The sequence below is a fragment of the Jaculus jaculus genome, chromosome 6, assembly GCF_020740685.1.
Source record: "Jaculus jaculus isolate mJacJac1 chromosome 6, mJacJac1.mat.Y.cur, whole genome shotgun sequence".
NCBI lineage: Eukaryota > Metazoa > Chordata > Mammalia > Rodentia > Dipodidae > Jaculus > Jaculus jaculus.
The window spans coordinates 46,483,119-46,504,277 of NC_059107.1; the positions used below are offsets into that span (position 1 = coordinate 46,483,119).

Here is a 21,159-nt window from a genome sequence, read left to right on the forward strand (position 1 = left end):
TTTTATTATTAAGTTTTCATAATTAAGAACAATGAAAAAGAATAAACAAAGAAGGCAACATTTTAATATTTCTGTAAGATTGAAGGAAACACTTCCAAAGACAAAAAAGATCTTTAAAACAAAAATAGGGGCTGGAGAGATTGCTTAGCAGTTAAGGCACTTGCTTGCAAAGCTAAAGGACCCAGGTTTGATGCCTCAGGACATGTGAAAGGCAGATGCACAAGGTGGTGCACATGTCTGGAGTTTGATTGCAATGGCTAGAGGCCCTAGCACACCCTTTCTGTATCATCTATCTGCCTCTTTCTCTGTCTCAAATAAGTAAATAAATATTTTAAAAAACTTTAAAAACATTTCCAAAGACTTTAAAAGGAATTCAGCTTTTCTTACCATTCCTATTCAATACTATATTGGAAGCCCTAGCTAATGCAATAGGATAAGAAAATAAAATTAAAGATACATAGATCAAATAGGAGGAAGTAAAACTGTTTTTGTTCAAAGATGAAATTATTTCCTATGTATATAAAATCTCTCCCAATTGGCAAAACAAACCTGGAACTAAGAAACAGTTATACAGCAATGTTGTAGGCTATCAGGTTAATATATACAAGTCAGTTACTTTCTTATGTACTAGCAAGAACATCTGGAATTTGAAACGAAAAAAAACAACATGATTATCTCACATTATCAACAAGACTCCTAACTATAAGTCTAATACAACATGTACCATATCTATAGGAGAAAATCACAACATTCTAATGAAAGAAACCAAAGGCCTAAATAGAAGGCTAAATGTAATGCTTTTAGACAAGAGACTAAATAATGGTAGGAGATACGTTCTATTAATTTATCTGTAAATTCAATACAATCTCAGTGAAAATTCCAGAAAGTTACTTTGTAGATACCAACAAACTGATTCTAAAGTTTATATGAACAGGCAAAAGAGAAACAGAATTCATAGTATTGAAGAACAACAGAGCTGGTGGAATGACATTGCCAAACTATGAGATTTATGACAAAGTTGCAGTAATAAAGACAATTTGATATTGGAAAAAAATAAAACTAATAGATCACTGGACTAGGATAGAAGCCCAATAGCCCAGTGTGGTAGGGTATTCCTATAATTCTAGCACTTGGTAGGCTGAGACAGGAGAATTGTGAGTTTGAGGCCAGCCTAGGCTTACAGGACAAGATCTTATCTCCATACAAACAAGCTCCCTTCCCCACAAACTAGAAGAGCTCTCTGTTAAAGCTCAGAAATAGGCACAAATACAATCAACTTCCTATAAGCAAAGAGCAGAGGTAAAGCCAGCATGGTGCCCACACCTGTAACCCCAATACCTGGGAGGTGGTAGATGCAGGACAACCTGGAATTCAAGGTGATCTTTACCTACATGGAGAGTCTGAGGCCAGTATGGGCTGTTTGAGATCTTGTCTCAAAAATATAAAAAAGAAATAAAGCAAAGAAAGAAAAAGAACAAAGGCAGTCTAATGAATAAAGGATAGTGTTTTCTTTTTTAAAAATTAAAAGTTAGGGCTGGAGAGATGTCTTAGCAGTTAAGCACTTGCCTAAGGACTCCAGTTCAAGGCTCGACTCCCCAGGACCCACATTAGCAGGATGCACAAGGGGTTGCACATGTCTGGAGTTTGTTTGCAGTGGCTGGAGGCCCTAGTGTGCCCATTCTCTCTCTCTATCTGCCTCTTTCTGTCTGTTGCTCTCAAATAAATAAATAAATAAATAATTTAAAAAATTAAAATTAATGCATATTTATTGTGCACATTAATAGTTTTCACTGTAGTATCTCCACATTTGTACATATTTTGCTTTGATTGTAACTACCCTCTCCCCACTCCCTGCGACCCTGTCTCCTTGCTCTTCTCTAGTGATTCCTCTGCTACTTTGGGTCACTTATTTAGGGTAACTTTTCTAGCAAGTGATGTTGGAACCACTGAGTATACACAATATGAAAGCAAAACAAATACAAAAAAATGAATCTAAACACTAACCTAGGCCCTATACAAAAATAAAACGGAATCATTAACTTAAATACAAAACACAAAACAAAACTTCTAGAATATAAGAGAAATCGAAGTAGCATTAGGTTTGAAGCATTCTTGGATACAACACCAAAATCATAATACATGACAAACCTTGATGTTCAACCTCATTAGAATTAAAAACTTCTGATCTGTGAAAGACACTGTTAGGAGAATAATGCTGAGAGGTTATACAATCTGAAGAGAAACCAGAGCATTAAAAGACTAAAAAAAAAAAAACAAAAACAAAAACAAAAAAAAAAAAAAACAAAACCCTGCAATCTAGGAATATAGTACCAGATGTAATCTGTTAAAAGACTTATATCAAAAATGGACAAAGAACAAATCTATAAGTGAGATAGATAAGAGAGTACTCAACAGCAGGAAGATCTAGGGACTAAAACCATAAGCTGCTCTTGGAATGTTGACCACTCAGGATCTAAAGAAAAGCTCTATGCTAAGGAATTATGGAATGCTTAAGAAAATGAATGGCACTCAGTAAGAACACTGAGTGAGGAACACTATGCAGGAAGAAACCCTCCACAGAAAGATAGGCAGGGAGAAGCTTAGGCTGATGGTAAGCTCGCCCAATAGAGCACGCCTGAGATAGACTGCCAAGATGGCCAAATAAGAGACTTTATGAAGTAGCCTTCCTCGAGTTAGTAATTGTAAGGCCATTTTCTCCTCTTAAGTCATGAGACCAAATAGGAAAAATGATCTACAAGCGCCCCATGTGCAGAGAATTTTTCTCTGAGAGAGCAGATCTTTTTATGCATCAGAAAATTCACACAGCTGAGAAGCCCCATAAATGTGACAAGTGTGATAAGAGCTCCTTTCATATATCAGAACTTCATATTCATTGGCGAGACCACACAGGAGAGAAGGTTTATAAGTGTGATGATTGTGGTAAGGCAAAACTTAATAGACACAAGAAAATCCACACAGTGGAGAAGCCCTATAAATGTTACGAGTGTGGCAAAGCCTTCAATTGGAGCTCCCATCTTCAAATCTATATGAGAGTCCACACCGGAGAGAAGCCCTATGTCTGCAGTGAGTGTGGAAGGGGCTTCAGTAATAGTTCCAACTTTTGCATGCACCAGAGAGTTCACATTGGGGAGAAGCCCTTCAAATGTGAAGAGTGTGGGAAAGCTTTTAGGCACACCTCCAGCCTCTGCATGCATCAAAGAGTCCACACTGGAGAGAAACCCTATAAATGTTAGGAGTGTGGGAAGGCCTTCAGCCAGAGCTCCAGCCTCTGCATCCACCAGAGAGTGCACACAGGGGAGAAGCCCTATAGGTGTTGTGGGTGTGGGAAGGCCTTCAGTCAGAGCTCCAGCCTTTGCATCCACCACAGAGTACACACAGGGGAGAAACCGTTTAAGTGTGATGAGTGTGACAAGGCTTTCAGTCAAAGTACAAGCCTCTGTATCCACCAGAGAGTACACACCAAGGAGAGAAACCATCTCAAAATATCAGTTATATAAGACATTTTACTATGAGTTAAAAATCTTCAAACCCGTAAGTGCCACTAGGAAGGAAACACTGTATCCACCTGCATTGAACCCAGGAACGTTTACAGCAATCCCCAGCAGAACATGTTTTTCTGAGGCAGGCAAGGTGAGGTTGGTGTTCTCTTTCATTGGTTCATGCCAACTATCCCACAACTTGATTCTGAACATAAAATCCCTCTGTATGCACCTGGGGGTGTTTCTGTCGTGGTATGGTGGTTCCTGGGATTTTGGTACTATGCCTCAGTAGTTGAAATAGTTCTCAAAACCTATGAGCAGTGCCCAACCTGAGTCGCCACCTGTCTGTGCTATGCTGTGCTTACAAGCAACCCCAGATGCCATGCCCTTTCCTCTCACTTCAAGCCCACTGGTCAGTGCATTTGAAGATGGACAGCTCCCGTGAAGACTGAGTTCTGGTACTTCTGAGGTTGCCACTTGACAGCCCTGACATTGCTTTTCATGTGTCCCATTAACTTCTGAACCCATTTTACCCCATAGTCTCAGAGTACCCATAAAGCCCATCCCTTCCTAGATGGCATTGAGTTTTAGCTTAGGTGAATCATCATATCCACTCACAGCCTATCAGGAAATCATTGGCATACATGGCCTGGAGCTTTTCTTGTGTTTTGTGGGTTCTGCTGATTACTGTGTCTCTATGTTAGACTGATTTTTCTAGTGGCTGCATCATGTGTCTTTAACTTGAAAGTTTTTTTAAATAGTTGAATGTAAATAGGGAGGATGAAGAAAGCCAAGAGCAAACTTGCCTCCTTCGAGAGTCCCCTCAGGCTCCTTCTGTGATGTGGTGGGGTGTGCCCCATGATCTAGGGGAGGCCTTGGGAGTCACTGAGAATGTGTCAGTGTTTCTGTCATCTCAGGCAATAATGTATAGGATTCATGGATTATGTAGCAGTTCTTTAAAGGCATGACCGTGTATTGCTAACCCATCATTTCTTCATTCAACAAATATTTATTGAATGCCTCCTGGGGGCCAGGTGCTGTGCTATATGTGCTGGGAATGCCAGTGAATCATGGTGGAGGAGACAGGATAAGCAAGTTAACATAGTTTGCGATAGTGATTAAGCACTATGAGAAATAAACTAGGGTGGTATGTAGAGGGGGTGGGGGGGGCGGTTAGCTGGAGTCAGGGATGCTGCACTGCAGGTGCTGGGGCCCAGGTGAGGGGGGAGTGACATCCTGGCACATGGTGCAGATGCTGCTGGCTCTGGTGGGGACAGGAAGAGGCAGGTGATGGAGGTAGTGCGTGTGGGGAGGGGAGGAGCTGAGCCATGTGCTTGGTGTCCTTTTATAGGCCTGTTCTGTTTTGTTTCTGCTTACTGATATTAAAGCCTATGTGGAAGAATTCAAGTGATGTTAAAAAGACCAAAAGTCCCCAAGGACACAAAAAGCAGCCAGTTATGTTTTTCTTGTTCTTGTTTTCGTGGATCTCCCAATGCAGTCCTTTGCTCAGGAAGTCTTTGGGGGAAAGTGAGGACCTGGGAAACTGAAGTGAATGACTGGTTGTCAGTCCCTGCCAACCATCTAAGAGGCCTGGAAAGAAACTTGCCAGGATGGTCCCTGGATTGTGAGACTGCCTGGTTTTCTTTACAGGTGTGAATTCATTGCTTCTGTTTGGCTGGAAGTGGGTTTTGTAACTCAAGTAGGTCTCGTGAGGTTGGTCTTTGGAATGACTGTCACCATGGGTTTTAACACCAAGAGGGCTGCTGGCCAATACCGATGTCCCTTCAGGCCTCATGGCTGTCACCATAATTTACTGTAGTGTCTTACCACTTCCATGTCACCATAGCATGGGTCATTAGAGAAAAGCCTACACTTTTAGTTGATAGAGAGCTGGTTGAAATATCATTGATAGAATTTTAGTTTTAGGAAAATCTGGTCTGATTTCTAGCGTTATTATTACTATTAGGTATGTGAGCTTGGGCAAATCACTTAATCTTTGAGTCTAGTTTTCTCAGAAAATGAGGACATTAGGCTAAATGATTTCCAGATTTCCAGCTAGTCCTAGCATTCTATATTTCTACATAGTTGAATTATTTTATCATGCTATTGAAGAGGAATATGAGTAACACTTTTGAAGCTACTAATTTTGTCAAGCTTTAAAGTCCATGATTGTTATCTTCAGAAAATATTATTTGACCTACAGTATATCCAAATCAGTTTAATCAAATCACTTTATAACAGGAAAAAAATGGACAAAGATATCTCTGTTTCTCTTTCTCTCTGTTTTTTTATGGAAATAATATGAAATGTATATATTTATACATTTATATATATACATATATATATCCACATCAAGATATAGCACATTTCCAACACCTAGAAATCCTTTGTACTCTGTCTTAGTAACCTTCCAGGCAAAGGCATGATTCTAACTTTTTTTAAAAAATTATTTATTTATTTATTTGAGAGCGACAGACACAGAGAGAAAGACAGATAGAGGTAGAGAGAGAGAATGGGCGCGCCAGGGCTTCCAGCCTCTGCAAACGAACTCCAGACGCGTGCGCCCCCTTGTGCATCTGGCTAACGTGGGACCTGGGGAACCGATCCTCGAACCGGGGTCCTTAGGCTTCACAGGCAAGCGCTTAACCGCTAAGCCATCTCTCCAGCCCCTAACTTTTATTACTGCAGATTTGTTTGACCTGCTTTGAACTTCAAGAAATTGCATGAAATTGCAATTAATTATGGACTATGACTGATTTTTAAAATATTTTATATGTATTATAACAGGTTGTACTCTTTTTTCCCTTTGCCTCTGCCCCCATTACCCTGGGAACCTCTGTGGTGGGGTTATTATATTCATTGTGGGGTCATATAGGCCTCAGTCATCTCCTGTGGGGTAGTTGGAGGACCATGCCTCAGGGTATTCCTACCCACTCTGTGGGTCTTACAATCTTTCTGTCCCCCCTTCTTCCACAATGTTCCTTCAGCCATAGCAGGACTGTTAGCAGTCTGGTTTAGTGTTGAGTTCTCTGTAGCCTCTGGATTTCTGCTTTCATGGGTTTTGATTGATCACTGCATCTGTCACCACCACCCTGGAGCTGTTTATCAGACTAGCAGTAAGAAGAGTATTCATGTAGCTGATTCTTCTGCAATTTCTCCTGGGCCCCAGCAAATGTAGTAAAGGTGGCAAGTCTCATGATGGGAAGTTGGTTATCTTCTTGTCTTATCAATGGATCTTGGTTCTCCTCCATTTTCTCTGCCTTCTGTAAAATAAAACAGATTCTCCAACCAAGAGAAAGAGTAGCTTGGGTTAAAGGAGATATGCAAAATTATTTGAGAAACTTTTTGAGGTGAAAGCCCACTCTTCTTCTCCAAAGAGCACTGGGTGCTTTTCTGTGAGGTCTGTGAGTTTCCTGACAATGGGATCCTGACTTGGTTCCCAGTACCAGATATGAGTTCTTTCCTTCTGAGCCAACCTTATGTCCAGCGAACCACTGGCTCCCCACAGAGGCTGTGTGCCACTATTACAGAAGTGTGTACTTCTTGTCTGGCTGGTTGATTCCATAGTCTTCAGGGTCCCCTACTTATTCATGCTTTGTTGACCATTTTCTTCTGGCAACTCCCATAGGACTTTCCAGTACTATGAGGGCTACCCAGGAGGGTGATAGCTTCCCTTTCAGTTCTAGCATGGTAATCTGATGTCTTGTGACCATGGCCTGTCATGTCTTCAGCAATAGTCTTACCTTTTAGCTCTGGCAGGTAACTAAGTGCTTTTTCAATAGCCTACAATTGGAGACCTCATGGGTCTCTTTGACCAACAGGTCACTGTTGGAGGTGTGTGTGTGTGCAGGTGTGTGCAGGGGCGCAATTCTGGCCCTGGGATTTATCAGCCAGTGTCCATAATTTTAAGTTTAATTTTTTTCACCTTTCTCTGGACTATCCCCTCTCCCCCTTTTCGATGGCTATATCTTTTAGACTGTTAGCCAGAAGGAATGGAATTCATTCAGATTGTCTTAAGTTTTGTGTAATTCCCTCCCCACTTTCCCTCCCCTTCCCACCCTCTGTATTCTGTTCCTCCCTTAAACTGTCAAGTAATTCCTCCTCTCCTTTCTTCCTCTCTTTTTCCTTTTCTTCTGGTGCCATTCCTGTTTCCTACCATCTGCACTCATCTCCAAGTGAATCCAGTAAAGAACTGCAGATGAAAGAGTAAATGCAGCATTTATCTTTCTGTTCCTGCATGACCTCATTTACAATGATTTTTTCCAACTACACCCATTTTCCTGCAAATTTAATTATTTCATTTTTCCTTACTACTGAGTAGAATTCCATTGTGTATATGTACCACATCTTCATTATCCATTCATCAGCTGATGGGCATCTGGGCTGATTCCAGTTCCTAGCTACTGTGAGGAGAGCACAACAACCATGGCTGAGTAGGCATCTCTGTTGTAAGGAGTGGGGTCTTTAGAGTATATGCCCAGGAGTGGTATTGCTGGATAAAATGATGGATCTATTTTTATATTTTAAAGTAGTTTTCATACTAATTTCCATAGTGGTTGTACAAGTTTGCACTCCCACCAGCAGTGGGTAAGGGTTTGTCTTTCCCCATAGCTTCACCAGCATTTGTTGTCATTCAATTTTTTGATGAGTGCCATCCTGACTGGAATGAGATAAAATCTCAGTTGTTTTGATTTGCATTTGTTTAATAATTAAACATCTCCTTAAATGTGTAATGGACATTTATATTTATTCCTTTGAGAATTCTCTGTTCAATTCTCTACCCCCCTTTTTTTGATTGGTTGTTTTTTATTGTTTAAGTTTTGGGTTTTTTTTTTTTTGTAGATTCTAGATATTAGACCTTTGTTGAAGGTATAGCTGGTGAAGATTTTCCCCCATTCTGTGTTGACTTTGTTGATGGTTTTCTTGTCTTAAGAGTAGCTTTTTAATTTCATGATGTCCCAGTGATTGAGTGTTGATCTAATTTCCTTGCTACTAGGTCTTATTCAGGAAGCATTCCCCTATGCCTAGGTTGTCCTACCTGCTTTTTCTTCTAGTTGTCTTACAGTTTCAGGTCTTACATTGAGTTTCTTAATCTATTTAGTGCAGGGTGTAAGAACTGGGTCTAATTTCATTCTTCTATAGGCAGTTATCCAATTTCTTCAGCACCATGTGTTAAAGATGCTGTCTATTCTCCAGTGTGTAATTTTGGCTCCTTTGTCAAAGATCAGGTAGTTATATTTGCTTGAATTTAGAGATGTGCCTTTTATCTCATTGTTAAAATTTTATGTGAAAGCAGAGAGAGACAGAGAGAAGACAGACAGAGAGAAAGACAGAATTGGTGTGCCAGGACCTCTAGCCACTGCAAACAAACTACAGATACATGAGCCACTTTGTGCATCAAGCTTTACATGGGTACTTGGGAACTGAACCCAGGTCATTAGGTTTGGCAGGCAATGCCTTAACTACTGAGCCATCTCTCCAGCTCAGTAGAGGATATTTTTGGGTATCCAAGGCCTTCTGTTCTTCCATATGAATTATGAGACTATGTTTTCTATCTCCATGAAGAACATTGTTGGATTTTTTTATTTCTTATTTTTATTTATTTATGAGAAAGAGAGAGAGAGAGAGAGAGAGAGAGAGGGAGGGAGGGAGGGAGGGAGGGAGAGAGAGAAAGCAGAATGAGTGTGCCAGGGCCTATAGCCACTGAAAACAAAACAAAACACAACACAACAAAAACTCCAGATATATACGCTACCATGTACATCTGGCTTATGTGGTTTCTGGGAAATTGAATCTGGGTCTTTAGGTTTTTCAGGCAAGGAGCTTAACCACTAAGCCATCTCTTCCTTGCTGGAATTTTTATTGGATTGCACTGAATCTGTATAATGCTTTTGATAGTATGGCTATCTTCTCAATGTTAATTATATGGTGGTCTTACCATCTTCTCACATCTTCCTCAATTTCTTTCTTCAGTGCTCTTGTGTTTTCTTCATATAGGTCTTTCACTTCCATGGTTAATGATATTCCAAGTTGTTTAATTTTTTGTGGCTACTAAAAATGAGTTATCTCTTTCTATGTATGTTTATCTTTGGCATATAGGAAGACTACTGAGTTTTGTGTATTGATTTTGTATCCTGCCATTTTACTGAAAGAATTCATCACATTTAGAAGTTTTTTTGGAGTCTTTTGGGTCACTTATATATGAAATCATGTTATCTGCAAATAGGGCTAGTTTTAGTCTTTCTTACCAATTTATATCCCTTTTATTTATTTCTCTTGTCTTAGAGCTTGACCTAAAATTTTAAGTACTATTTTAAAGAACAATGGTGAGGGCTGGAGGTATGGCTTAGTGGTTAAGGCATTTTCCTGCAAAGCCATAGGGCCCAGGTTTGATTCCCCAGGAATCCCACATTAGCCAGATGCACAAGGGAGCACACATGTCTGGGGTTCTGCTTCAGTGGCTGGAGGCCCTGGCACACCCATTCTCTCTCTCCCCCTGCCTCTTTCTCTGTCTCTGTCAGTTTGAAAGGATTTTATTGAAAAATTTTGCATCTAGGTTCATTAGGGATACCAGTCTATAATTCTCCATTCTTATTGTGTCTCTGTCCTGTTTAGGTATTAGGATAATGCTAGCTTTATAGAAGGAATTTGGGAGCATTCCCTCATTTTCAACTGTGTGAAATAATTTGAGAAGAAGTGATTTCAGTGCTTGAATAAAGGATTGGTAGAACTCAGCAGTGAATTTATATTGGCCTGGGCATGAGAATCCTCAGAACTTTCATAAATATTGGGCAAGTTGGCATGTGACTGTAATCTCAGTGCTCAGGAGGCAGAGATGGACAGATCTTCAGGTGTGCACTCTGTGTTCAGTGAGAGACCTTGTTTCAATAAATAAGGTGGAAAGCAATATAGAGTAATACCCGGACATCGACCTCTGGCCTCCACATGTGCAAGCATATTCACACATTTTCATCCATACAATATGAACATGTTCATGTGTGTGTACATGAGCATGTGTATACCATGGTATGTAAATGGAGATCAGAGACGAACTTTTGGAGTCGGTGAAAGGCCCAAGAATTCAGAAGCTCAGAAATACTATCATGCTCCAAGGGGAGCTTAAGCGGGCTCCCTGCATACCTCAAACTCCAGGCTTTACTCTCTGTTGGAAGCAAGTGAAGAATCCCTCTTCTCATTATATCAGAGCCCGCTCCTAATATAAAACTAGGTAAAAAGGGCATGAGATAGCCCTCAAGGATGGGAAATGAGTAATGAAGTGAACCACTTATTTGGTTTCTGTAAATAGCCTGCACTATACGCCTTACACTATAAGCCTTAATAGCCCACACTGTAAGCCTTAGTAGCTCGCACCATAAGCTGTAGCAGCCTGCCTCAGACCACCAAGGTCATAGGAAGCTGATACCATACGCTGCTACCCCCACCTAAGGAATTGCGCAAAGGCTGACCTCCAAGGTCATAGGAGACTGGTACCACACTCTGCTACTCCCACCCAAGGACCTGCACAAATGCTGACCACCAAGGTCATAAGAGAATGATTGGTCCACGAGGGGCTTGAACAAATTAAACTAATTGGCTCATAAATTATGGGGTGGCACAAACTGACTGGCTAACACCCTGCGGGCTCCTGATATTAAAAAAAAATGATTGGTCTAATGCACAGGCTTTGTTAGAAACCCTATAAAAACTGTCCTGTTCCTGCATTCGGGGCTCTGCAGTCCTCTACCCCTGTGAGGTGTATGACTGTGGGCCCCAGCGCGCTTGGAATAAAATCCTCTTGCAGTTTGCATCAAGACTGCTTCTTGTGAGTGATTTGGGGTGTCGCCATATCCAGGCAGAGCGTGGGGGACCCCCTGCTGGAGTGTTTTCCTTCATTGGGGGCTCTTCCGGGATGTGAAGCCCCCCCCACACCCGAGAACCGACTTGGAGGTAAGGGGGCCCCCTCTGGAGTGAATGTGTGCTAGCCGGTGTTTTTGTTCTGAGTATCTGGTTTCTGGGACGTGCGCTTTTGGCTTGGTTTGATTTGCAGCTGTCCTCTAGGGCCATAAAGGACCACAGGACCGTGATCAGCAGATGTGCTAGGACGATCACAGGCTGCCACCCTGGGGGACGCCCTGGGAGGTGAGGAGAGCCAGGGACGCCTGGTAGTCTCTTACTGTCGGTCAGAGGACTGAGTACTGTTGTTAGAGTGGAAGCTTCCTCCTTCGCAGCCATCTGATTCTTTTGCCTGCTTGTGGAAGATGCGGACAGGTTGCTGGTGTCTGGATTTGTTAGTCTCAGTTGTGTGTGTTGTTGTTGTTCTTTGTGTCTTTGTCTATAGTTCTAAAATGGGACAGACGGTGACAATGCCCCTTAGCTTGACTCTTGACCATTGGACTGAAGTTAAATCTAGGGCCCATAATTTGTCAGTTGAGGTTAGAAGGAGACCCTGGCAAACACTTTGTGCCTCTGAGTGGCCAACTTATGAGGTCGGATGGCCATCAGAAGGAACCTTTAATTCTGAGACTCTTCTGGCTGTTAAAGATATTATTTTTCAGAATGGACCAAGCTCCCGTCCCAACCAAGAGGCTTATATCCTCACCTGGAAGGATTTGGTGGACAACCCCCTGCCGTGGGTCAGGCCGTGGCTAAATAAACCCAGGAACTCAAGCTCCAGAGTCCTGACTCTTGGAAATGCAAAAAAGCCCTCTCCTGAGGGAGCCAGACCTCCCCCTTGCATCTATCCTGAGATCGAAGAGCCTCCGGCTTGGCTGGAGACTCAGCCTGCCCCTCCCCCCCATTACCTAGTCATGGGAGCTGAGGAAAGGCCTCTCACCCCTCCCGAAGTTCTGCCCTCCGCCCTTCCCATGCCTCCACCCCTTGCCCCTCCCAAAGCTCCACCCTCCACCCTTCCCATGCCTCCGCCCCTCCCGAAACTCCACCATCCACCCTTCCCAAGCCTCCGCCCCCCCGTCCTCCCTGAGCCTCCACCTCCCAGCTTGCCCGGGCTTCCTCCCTCTACCCCTCCCGAGCTCCTGGAAATGGGAGGGCCAGCTGCAAGGACGCGGAGCTGGAGAGATGCTACCCCAGAGGGAGCAAATGGAATTGTAACACTGCCGCTATGCGAGGCAGGTCCTCCCATGCAGGGGGGCCAACTACAACCTCTCCAATATTGGCCTTTTTCCTCTGCAGATATTTATAACTGGAAAGCTAATCACCCCCCTTTTTCAGAGGAACCCCAATGCCTCACAAGGCTGATGGAGTCTCTTATGTTTTCTCATCAGCCTACCTGGGATGATTGCCAACAGCTGTTGCAGACACTCTTCACAACCGAGGAACGAGAGAGAATTTTAATAGAGGCCAGAAAAAATGTCCCTGGGGCCAATGGGCGGCCCACGCAGCTGCAGCATGAGATAGACATGGGGTTCCCTCTGACTCGCCCTGTTTGGGACCACAATACGGCTGAAGGTAGGGAGAGCTTAAAAATCTATCACCAGGCTCTGGTGGCGGGTCTCCGAGGTGCCTCCAGAAGGCCCACCAATTTGGCCAAGGTGAGAGAGGTGATGCAGGGGCCAACGGAGTCTCCCTCAGTGTTTCTTGAGAGGCTCATGGAAGCATTTAGGAGGTTCACATCCTTTGACCCCACCTCTGAGATTCAAAAAGGCTCAGTAACATTAGCTTTCATAGGACAGTCAGCTCCTGATATTAGAAAGAAACTTCAGAGATTGGAGGGATTACAGGAAGCTGAGCTGTGTGATTTAGTAAAAGAGGCAGAAAAGGTATATTACAAAAGGGAGACAGAAGAGGAAAAGGAGCAAAGGAGAGAAAGAGAGAGAGAAGAATGTGAGGAGAGACGTGAGAAAGAGAGAGAAGAAAGGGAGGATAGGCGCAATAGATGACAAGAGAAAAATCTGACCAGGATCCTGGCCACAGTGGTAGAAAAAAAAGGAGAAAGGGAGAGAAATTTTCGAAAGTTTAGAACAGGCCCTAGGCAGATAGGGAACCTGGGCAACAGGACCCAACTTGATAGAGATCAATGTGCCTGTTGCAAGGAGAAAGGGCACTAGGCAAGAGACTGCCCTAAGAAGAACGGCAAAAGATCTAGGGGTCCTAACCCTTGGAGAAGATGAAGACTAGGGAGGACGGGGCTTGGAGCCCCTCCCCGAGCCCAAGGTAACTCTGAAGGTGGAGGGGAAGCCAGTCTAATTTCTCGTGGACACTGGCGCTGAACATTCAGTACTCTTGCAACCACTGGGAGGGCTAAAAGATAAAAAATCCTGGGTTCTGGGTGCTACTGGACAACGGCAATATTCATGGACTAGCCGAAGAACCATTGACCTGGGAGTGGGACGGATAACCCACTCAGTCTTAGTCATTCCTGAATGTCCAGCGCCCCTCCTTGGTAGGGACCTATTAACCAAGATGGGTGTTCAAATTTCCTTCAAATCAGAAAAACCAGAAGTGTCTGCTGGAGGTCGACCCATCACTGTGTTGACTCTCCAACTAGATGATGAGTATCAATTATACTCTCCCCCAGTAGAGCCTAATCAAGACCTAAAGCCCTGGTTAGAACAATTTCCTCAAGCCTGGGCAGAAACTGCGGGCATGGGCTTGGCGAAACAAGTACCCGCACAGGTCATTCAACTAAAAGCCAGTGCTACACCAGTATCAGTCAAACAATATCCCATGAGCCGAGAGGCCCGAGAAGGAATTCGGCCCCATATCCTAAGACTGATTCAACAAGGTATTCTGGTATCAGTTCAGTCCCCCTGGAACACTCCCTTACTGCCAGTTAGAAAACCTAGAACCAATGATTACCGCCCAGTACAGGATTTGAGAGAAGTCAATAAAAGAGTACAGGACATATATCCAACTGTCCCAAACCCTTACAACCTCCTTAGTGCCCTCCCACCAGAGCGGATTTGGTATACAGTGTTGGATCTAAAAGATGCTTTCTTCTGCCTAAGATTACATTTGGACAGCCAACCTCTTTTTGCCTTTGAATGGAGAGACCCAGACAAGGAAGGACTGGGCAGCTCACCTGGACCCGGTTGCCCCAGGGATTCAAGAACTCCCCAACCATCTTTGATGAAGCCCTACACAGGGACCTAGCCAATTTTAGAGTTCAACACCCACAGGTAACCCTCCTTCAATATGTTGAGGACTTACTCCTGGCAGGAGCTACCCAACAAGACTGTCTAAAAGGTACAAAAGCATTACTACTGGAGCTGACTGACCTTGGTTACCGAGCCTCGGCTAAGAAGGCCTAAATATGCAAAAGAGAGGTAACATATTTGGGGTACTCCTTGCGGGATGGACAAAGATGGCTGACAGAGGGACAAAAGAGGACTGTAGTACAAATACTGGTCCCAACTACGGCCAGACAAGTTAGAGAGTTCCTGGGGACAGCTGGGTTCTGCAGACTATGGATCCCAGGGATTGCAACCCTAGCAGCCCCCCTCTATCCACTAACTAAAGAGGAAGGAAAATTCATTTGGACCTCTGAACACCAGGGGGCATTTGATGCCGTCAAGAAGGCACTATTAAGTGTGCCTGCTCTAGCCCTCCCTGATGTGACTAAACCATTCACCCTTTACGTAGATGAGCATAAGGGGATAGCCTGGGGAGTCCTAACCCAGTCCTTAGGGCCATGGAGAAGACCCGTTGCCTACCTATCAAAGAAACTTGACCCTGTGGCTAGTGGATGGCCTATATGTCTAAAAGCCATAGCGGCAGTGTCCACATTGATCAAAGATGCTGATAAATTAACTCTAGGGCAGAGGATAACTGTCATTGCCCCCCATGCCCTGTAGAGCATTGTCCGGCAGCCCCCAGACCGATGGATGACTAACACCTGTATGACTCACTACCAGAGCCTGCTCCTCACTGACAGGATAACGTTTGCCCCACCTGCCATCCTCAACCCCACTACTCTTCTGCCTGAAGAAACTGATGAGACAGTGACTCATGACTGTCATCAACTGCTGGTTGAGGAAACTGGGATCCAAAAGGATTTCACAGATGTCCCACTGACTGGAGGAACATTAACCTGGTTCACAGATGGAAGCAGTTACATTCTAGAAGGTAAGAGGATGGCTGGGGCAGCAATAGTAGATGGAACATGAACAGTCTGGGCCAGCAGTCTGCCAGAAGGAACTTCAGCACAAAAGGCTGAACTCATAGCCCTCACACAGGCCTTACGACTAGCTGAAGGAAAGTCTGTGAATATCTACATGGACAGCAGGTACGCTTTTGCTACTGCACACGTACACGGGGCCATCTACAAACAGAGAGGGCTACTTACTTCAGCAGGAAAAGAAATAAAAAACAAAGAAGAAATTCTAAGTTTGCTAGAAGCTCTACATCTATCCAAAAGACTGGCCATTATGCATTGCCCTGGCCACCAAAAAGCCAAAGATTTTATCTCCAAAGGAAACCAGATGGCTGACCAAGTGGCCAAGCAGGATGCCCAGGGGGTCAACCTTCTGCCCATAATAGAAAAGCCAAAGAACCAAAAAAGTGAGTAACAATATACCCCAGGTGACTGGCAAGAAGTTAGAAAGTTAGGCCAGTTCTCTGAAACTCCAGAGGGGCCTGTTTTACCTCAGAGGGAAAAGAGATTCTACCTCAAGCAAAGGGACTAGAGTACGTTCAACAAATACACCGCCTAACCCATCTGGGGGCCAAACATCTACAAAAACTGCTGCAGACGTCTCCTTACCATATTCTGAGGTTGCCAGAGATAGCTGGCTCAGTAGTCAAGCATTGTGTACCTTGCCAGGTGGTCAATGCTAATCCCTCAAGAATGCCTCCTGGGAAGAGGCTAAGGGGAGACAGCCCAGGTGCTCACTGGGAAGTGGACTTCACTGAGGTAAAACCAGCTAAGTATGGTAATAAGTATTTACTAGTTTTTGTAGACACTTTTTCAGGATGGGTAGAGGCTTATCCTACCAAGAAAGAAACCTCAACCATGGTGGCTAAGAAGATACTGGAAGAAATTTTCCCAAGATTTGGGATACCCAAGATAATAGGATCAGACAATGGTCCAGCCTTTGTTGCCCAGGTAAGTCAGAGACTGGCCAAAATATTGGGGATTGATTGGAAATTACATTGTGCATATAGACCCCAAAGCTCAGGACAGGTAAAAAAGATGAATAGAACCATTAAAGAGACCCTCACCAAATTGACCGCAGAGACTGGCGCTAATGATTGGATAGCTCTCCTACCCTTTGTGCTCTTTAGGGTCAGAAACACACCCGGACAATTTGGACTGACCCCCTATGAATTGCTATACGGGGGGCCTCCTCCACTGGTAGAAATAACCTCTATACATAGTACTGATGTGCCGCTTTCCCAGCTTCTGTTCTCTAGGCTCAAGGTGCTCGAGTGGGTGAGACAACAAGTGTGGAAGCGACTCTGGGAGGCTTACTCAGGAGAAGGAGACTTACAGGTCCCACATCGCTTCCAGGTGGGAGATTCAGTCTATGTCAGACGCCACCGCACAAGAAACATTGAGACTCGGTGGAAGGGCCCCTACCTCGTCCTACTGACCACTCCAACAGCCATGAAAGTTGAAGGAATACCCGCCTGGATCCATGCATCTCACGTCAAGCCTGCTCTGCCACCGGGCCCCGAATGGCAAGCCGAGAGGACAGACAATCCCCTTAAACTTTAGGCTTCGCCGTGTGGCTTCTCCTTCTCCAGCTAGGTGATGCCTCCAATCCCCATGCTCCCCAAAAGTTGACTTGGCAAGTGCTTTCTCAAACGGGGGATATAATATGGACTGCAACTAGGGAAGCACCCCCCTGGACTTGGTGGCCTGTCCTGACTCCAGACATATGTGCCCTGGTAGCTGGGGTAAAATTTTGGGATATCCCAGAGCTCACCCCAGAGGAGGTCTCTAGAGAAGTCCACTCTCATGTGGCTAAGCGGGCACTCACGCAAGGGGTCATCTCCCAAGGCCAATACATGGCAGACAACCCGGGGTGCAGCTCTGGGCCAGCCCAACGTAAGATGCAGCATACTCCATTTTATGTCTGCCCCCGAACTTCTAAATGAAGTTGTGGAGGGATAAAACAGTTCTACTGTAAATACTGGGGTTGAGAAACTACAGGCAATACCTACTGGCACCCAGTTTCCTCCTGGGACCTGATTACTGTGCAGGAAGGATTAGATGGGAAAAAAGCAGTTCCTCTCAGCATCTCTTTCACCCCCCAAGGTCAAGAGTCCCGAGAATGGATAAAAGGAAAAACTTGGGGACTCAGGTTTTATATGACAGGATGGGATAAGGGCCTAACCTTTACTATACGACTTAAGATAGAGCCTCCCACCTCAAGACCAGTAGGACCTAATAAAGTTCTAGTAGAACAGGGACCCCCTAAAGTGGCATTACCCAAGCTCCCACCCACAGTGGCAGCCAAGACCCATCACATAACGACTGCTAGAACCTCTCTGACTAACCCACTCTCGGAAGCCCCACATGGGACAGGACAGAGGCTCTTTAACTTAATCCAAGGGACCTTCCTCACCATAAATGCCACCAACCCCAACATTACCTCTGCCTGCTGGCTTTGTTTATCCTCAGGACCACCCTACTATGAGGGGATGGCAACTATGGGAGAGTTTAATATGACTAAAGAACATAATAGCCAGTGTTCATGGGGGACCAAAAACAAGTTGACTCTCCCCAAGGTCTCAGGAAGGGGGGCATGTATAGGAAAGCCCCCCCCCCCCCCGTCCCACCAACATCTTTGTAATGTTACTCTGACCTATAGTCAGACTTCAGACAACCAATATCTAGTGCCAGGGTATAACAGGTGGTGGGCATATGATACTGGGCTGACTCCCTGTGTTTCTACTTCAGTTTTTAACCCATCCAAAAATTTCTGTATAATGGTCCAGCTTGTCCCCCAGGTTTACTACCATCCTGAAGAAGTAGTCAGTGATGAATATGACTATCATCCCACCCGATCCAAAAGGGAGCCTGTAACCCTTACCCTAGCAGTCATACTTGGTTTAGGGATAGCCGCCGGTGTGGGGACGGGGACCACAGCCCTGGTCACGGGACCACAACAATTAGAAAGAGGGCTTGATGAACTACATGCTGTCATAAATGAGGATCTCCAAGCTTTAGAGAAATCTGTTAGTTATCTAGAGGAGTCCCTGACCTCCTTATCTGAAGTGGTCTTACAAAACCGGAGGGGATTAGACCTACTGTTCCTAAAAGAAGGCGGTTTATGTGCAGCCTTAAAGGAAAAATGTTGCTTTTATGTAGATCACTCAGGAGCTATCAGAGACTCCATGAGCAAACTCAGGGAAAGACTAGAAAAGCGTCAAAGGGAGAGGGAAACTGACCAAGGATGGTTTGAGGGATGGTTTAACAAGTCCTCCTGGATGACTACTCTGCTTTCCACCCTGATGGGACCCTTAATGGTTTTGCTCCTGATGCTTTCAGTTGGGCCTTGCATACTTCATAAGAGTTTTACTTTTGTTAGAGAACGAGTGAGTGCGGTCCAGATCATGATGCTTAGACAACAATATAAGGGCCTTCAGGGCACAGAGGAAGATTATATTTAGTCCTTCCAAGTTCTAGGATTAGAACTATTAACAAGAGAAAAAGTGGGAAATGAAAGGCCCAAGAATTCAGAAGCTCAGAAATACTATCACGCTCCAAGGGGAGCTTAAGCGGGCTCCCTGCATACCTCAAACTCCAGGCTTTACTCTCTGTTGGAAGCAAGTGAAGAATCCCTCTTCTCGCTCCTAATATAAAACTAGGTAAAAAGGGCATGAGATAGCCCTCAAGGATGGGAAATGAGTAATGAAGTGAACCACTTATTTGGTTTCTGTAAATAGCCTGCACTATACGCCTTACACTATAAGCCTTAATAGCCCACACTGTAAGCCTTAGTAGCTCGCACCATAAGCTGTAGCAGCCTGCCTCAGACCACCAAGGTCATAGGAGGCTGATACCATACTCTGCTACCCCCACCTAAGGAATTGTGCAAAGGCTGACCTCCAAGGTCATAGGAGACTGGTACCACACTCTGCTACTCCCACCCAAGGACCTGCACAAATACTGACCACCAAGGTCATAAGAGAATGATTGGTCCATGAGGGGCTTGAACAAATTAAACTAATTGGCTCATAAATTATGGGGTGGCACAGACTGACTGGCTAACACCCTGCGGGCTCCTGATATTAAAAAAAATGATTGGTCTAATGCACAGGCGTTGTTAGAAACCCTATAAAAACTGTCCTGTTCCTGCATGCAGGGCTCTGCAGTCCTCTACCCCTGTGCGGTGTACGACTGTGGGCCCCAGCGCGCTTGGAATAAAATCCTCTTGCAGTTTGCATCAAGACCACTTCTCGTGAGTGATTTGGGGTGTCGCCATATCCGGGCAGAGCATGGGGGACCCCCTGCTGGGGTGTTTTCCTTCATCAGTTCCTACCTTCCACCTGTCCCTCATTCTCATTGTTCACTCCTGTGTTTGCCAGGCTGGCTGGGATGTGACCTTCCAGGGATATTCACCTGTCTCCTCCTCCGATCTTGCTGTCAGTGTGCTGGGATTACAAAAGTTTGCAATTGCTTCTAGCTTTTACATGTAGTCTGGGAATCCAACAACTGTGACTTAGGCATAAGTGACAAGTATTTTATCCACTGCCAGCTTTCCAACCCTTACACAGCTCAGCATATGCCATCTGATGCAGTATCTCTATTTTTACATAGTCCTCCAAATGAATTAAAAATGCTCACAGAAAAAAAAAATTACACTGTGTGTGGCAGTTTGAATACACACAGTGTGGGAGTTTGAATAACTGCTTAAACCTGAAACATCAAAGATGTGTTTTAGTAAGTAAATGAGTAAACTGTGGTATATCCATACAATGGAATATTACTGTTAAAAAAAGCGAGCTAGCAAAGCCACAGAAAGATATGAAGTACCTGAAAAAGACATAGTGCTAAGTGAAAAAAAAAAAAACTCAGTTACAAATGTTGCATACTATGTGATTCCACACAGTTTGACTTTCGGGAAAAATAAAAGTACAGGGACAGTAAAAAGATCAGGGGTTGCTAGTGGAAGGGGGAATGAATAAGCAGTGTACAGAGAATTTTAGGGCAACCAAACTTTTCTGTACAGAGCTATAATAACAAGCATATGACATGATATATATTTTTTAAAAAGTTTATTTATTTATTTGATGTTGGGCCTTGAGAGGCCCGGACATGAGGCCTAGTGGAACTTCCTGAACCTAGCTAAAGTTTGGCAAGCTGCCTCCACCCGTGACTCATTAGGGGACCAAATGGCCTCCGGCCTGCTACTTCCTCACAGGAAATTAGGGTTCCTGCCTGTGAGCACTTAGAACTCAGCATGGGGTCAAATGGCCTCTGGCCTGCTACTTAGAACCAATCATCTCAAAGGTCGTGGTATACTATTGGCCCTTACATCTCACCCCATCCTAAAATCCCCACCTTTGTTCTCAACATTACATAAACAACCGCCTGTAACAATAAAGTCAGTTCCTGCTGGGTGGTTTTGTTCCTGGCCATGGTAGGGACAGGGGAGAAGTCTGCCCTCTTGTGGTGACTGGGCTCACTGCTAACTTACTAGGGCAAGACATCCTTGGAGATGCCGAGGCTTTCATCATTACTGACCATAAGGCC

General features: G+C 44.4%; 1 protein-coding gene across 1 annotated transcript in view; it reads right to left on the minus strand.

The window, feature by feature from the left end:
• The window catches only part of Dnah6 (dynein axonemal heavy chain 6), a 397,099-nt gene that overhangs the window by 150,487 nt on the left and 225,453 nt on the right, over window positions 1-21,159 (minus strand). The window lies entirely within an intron of this gene.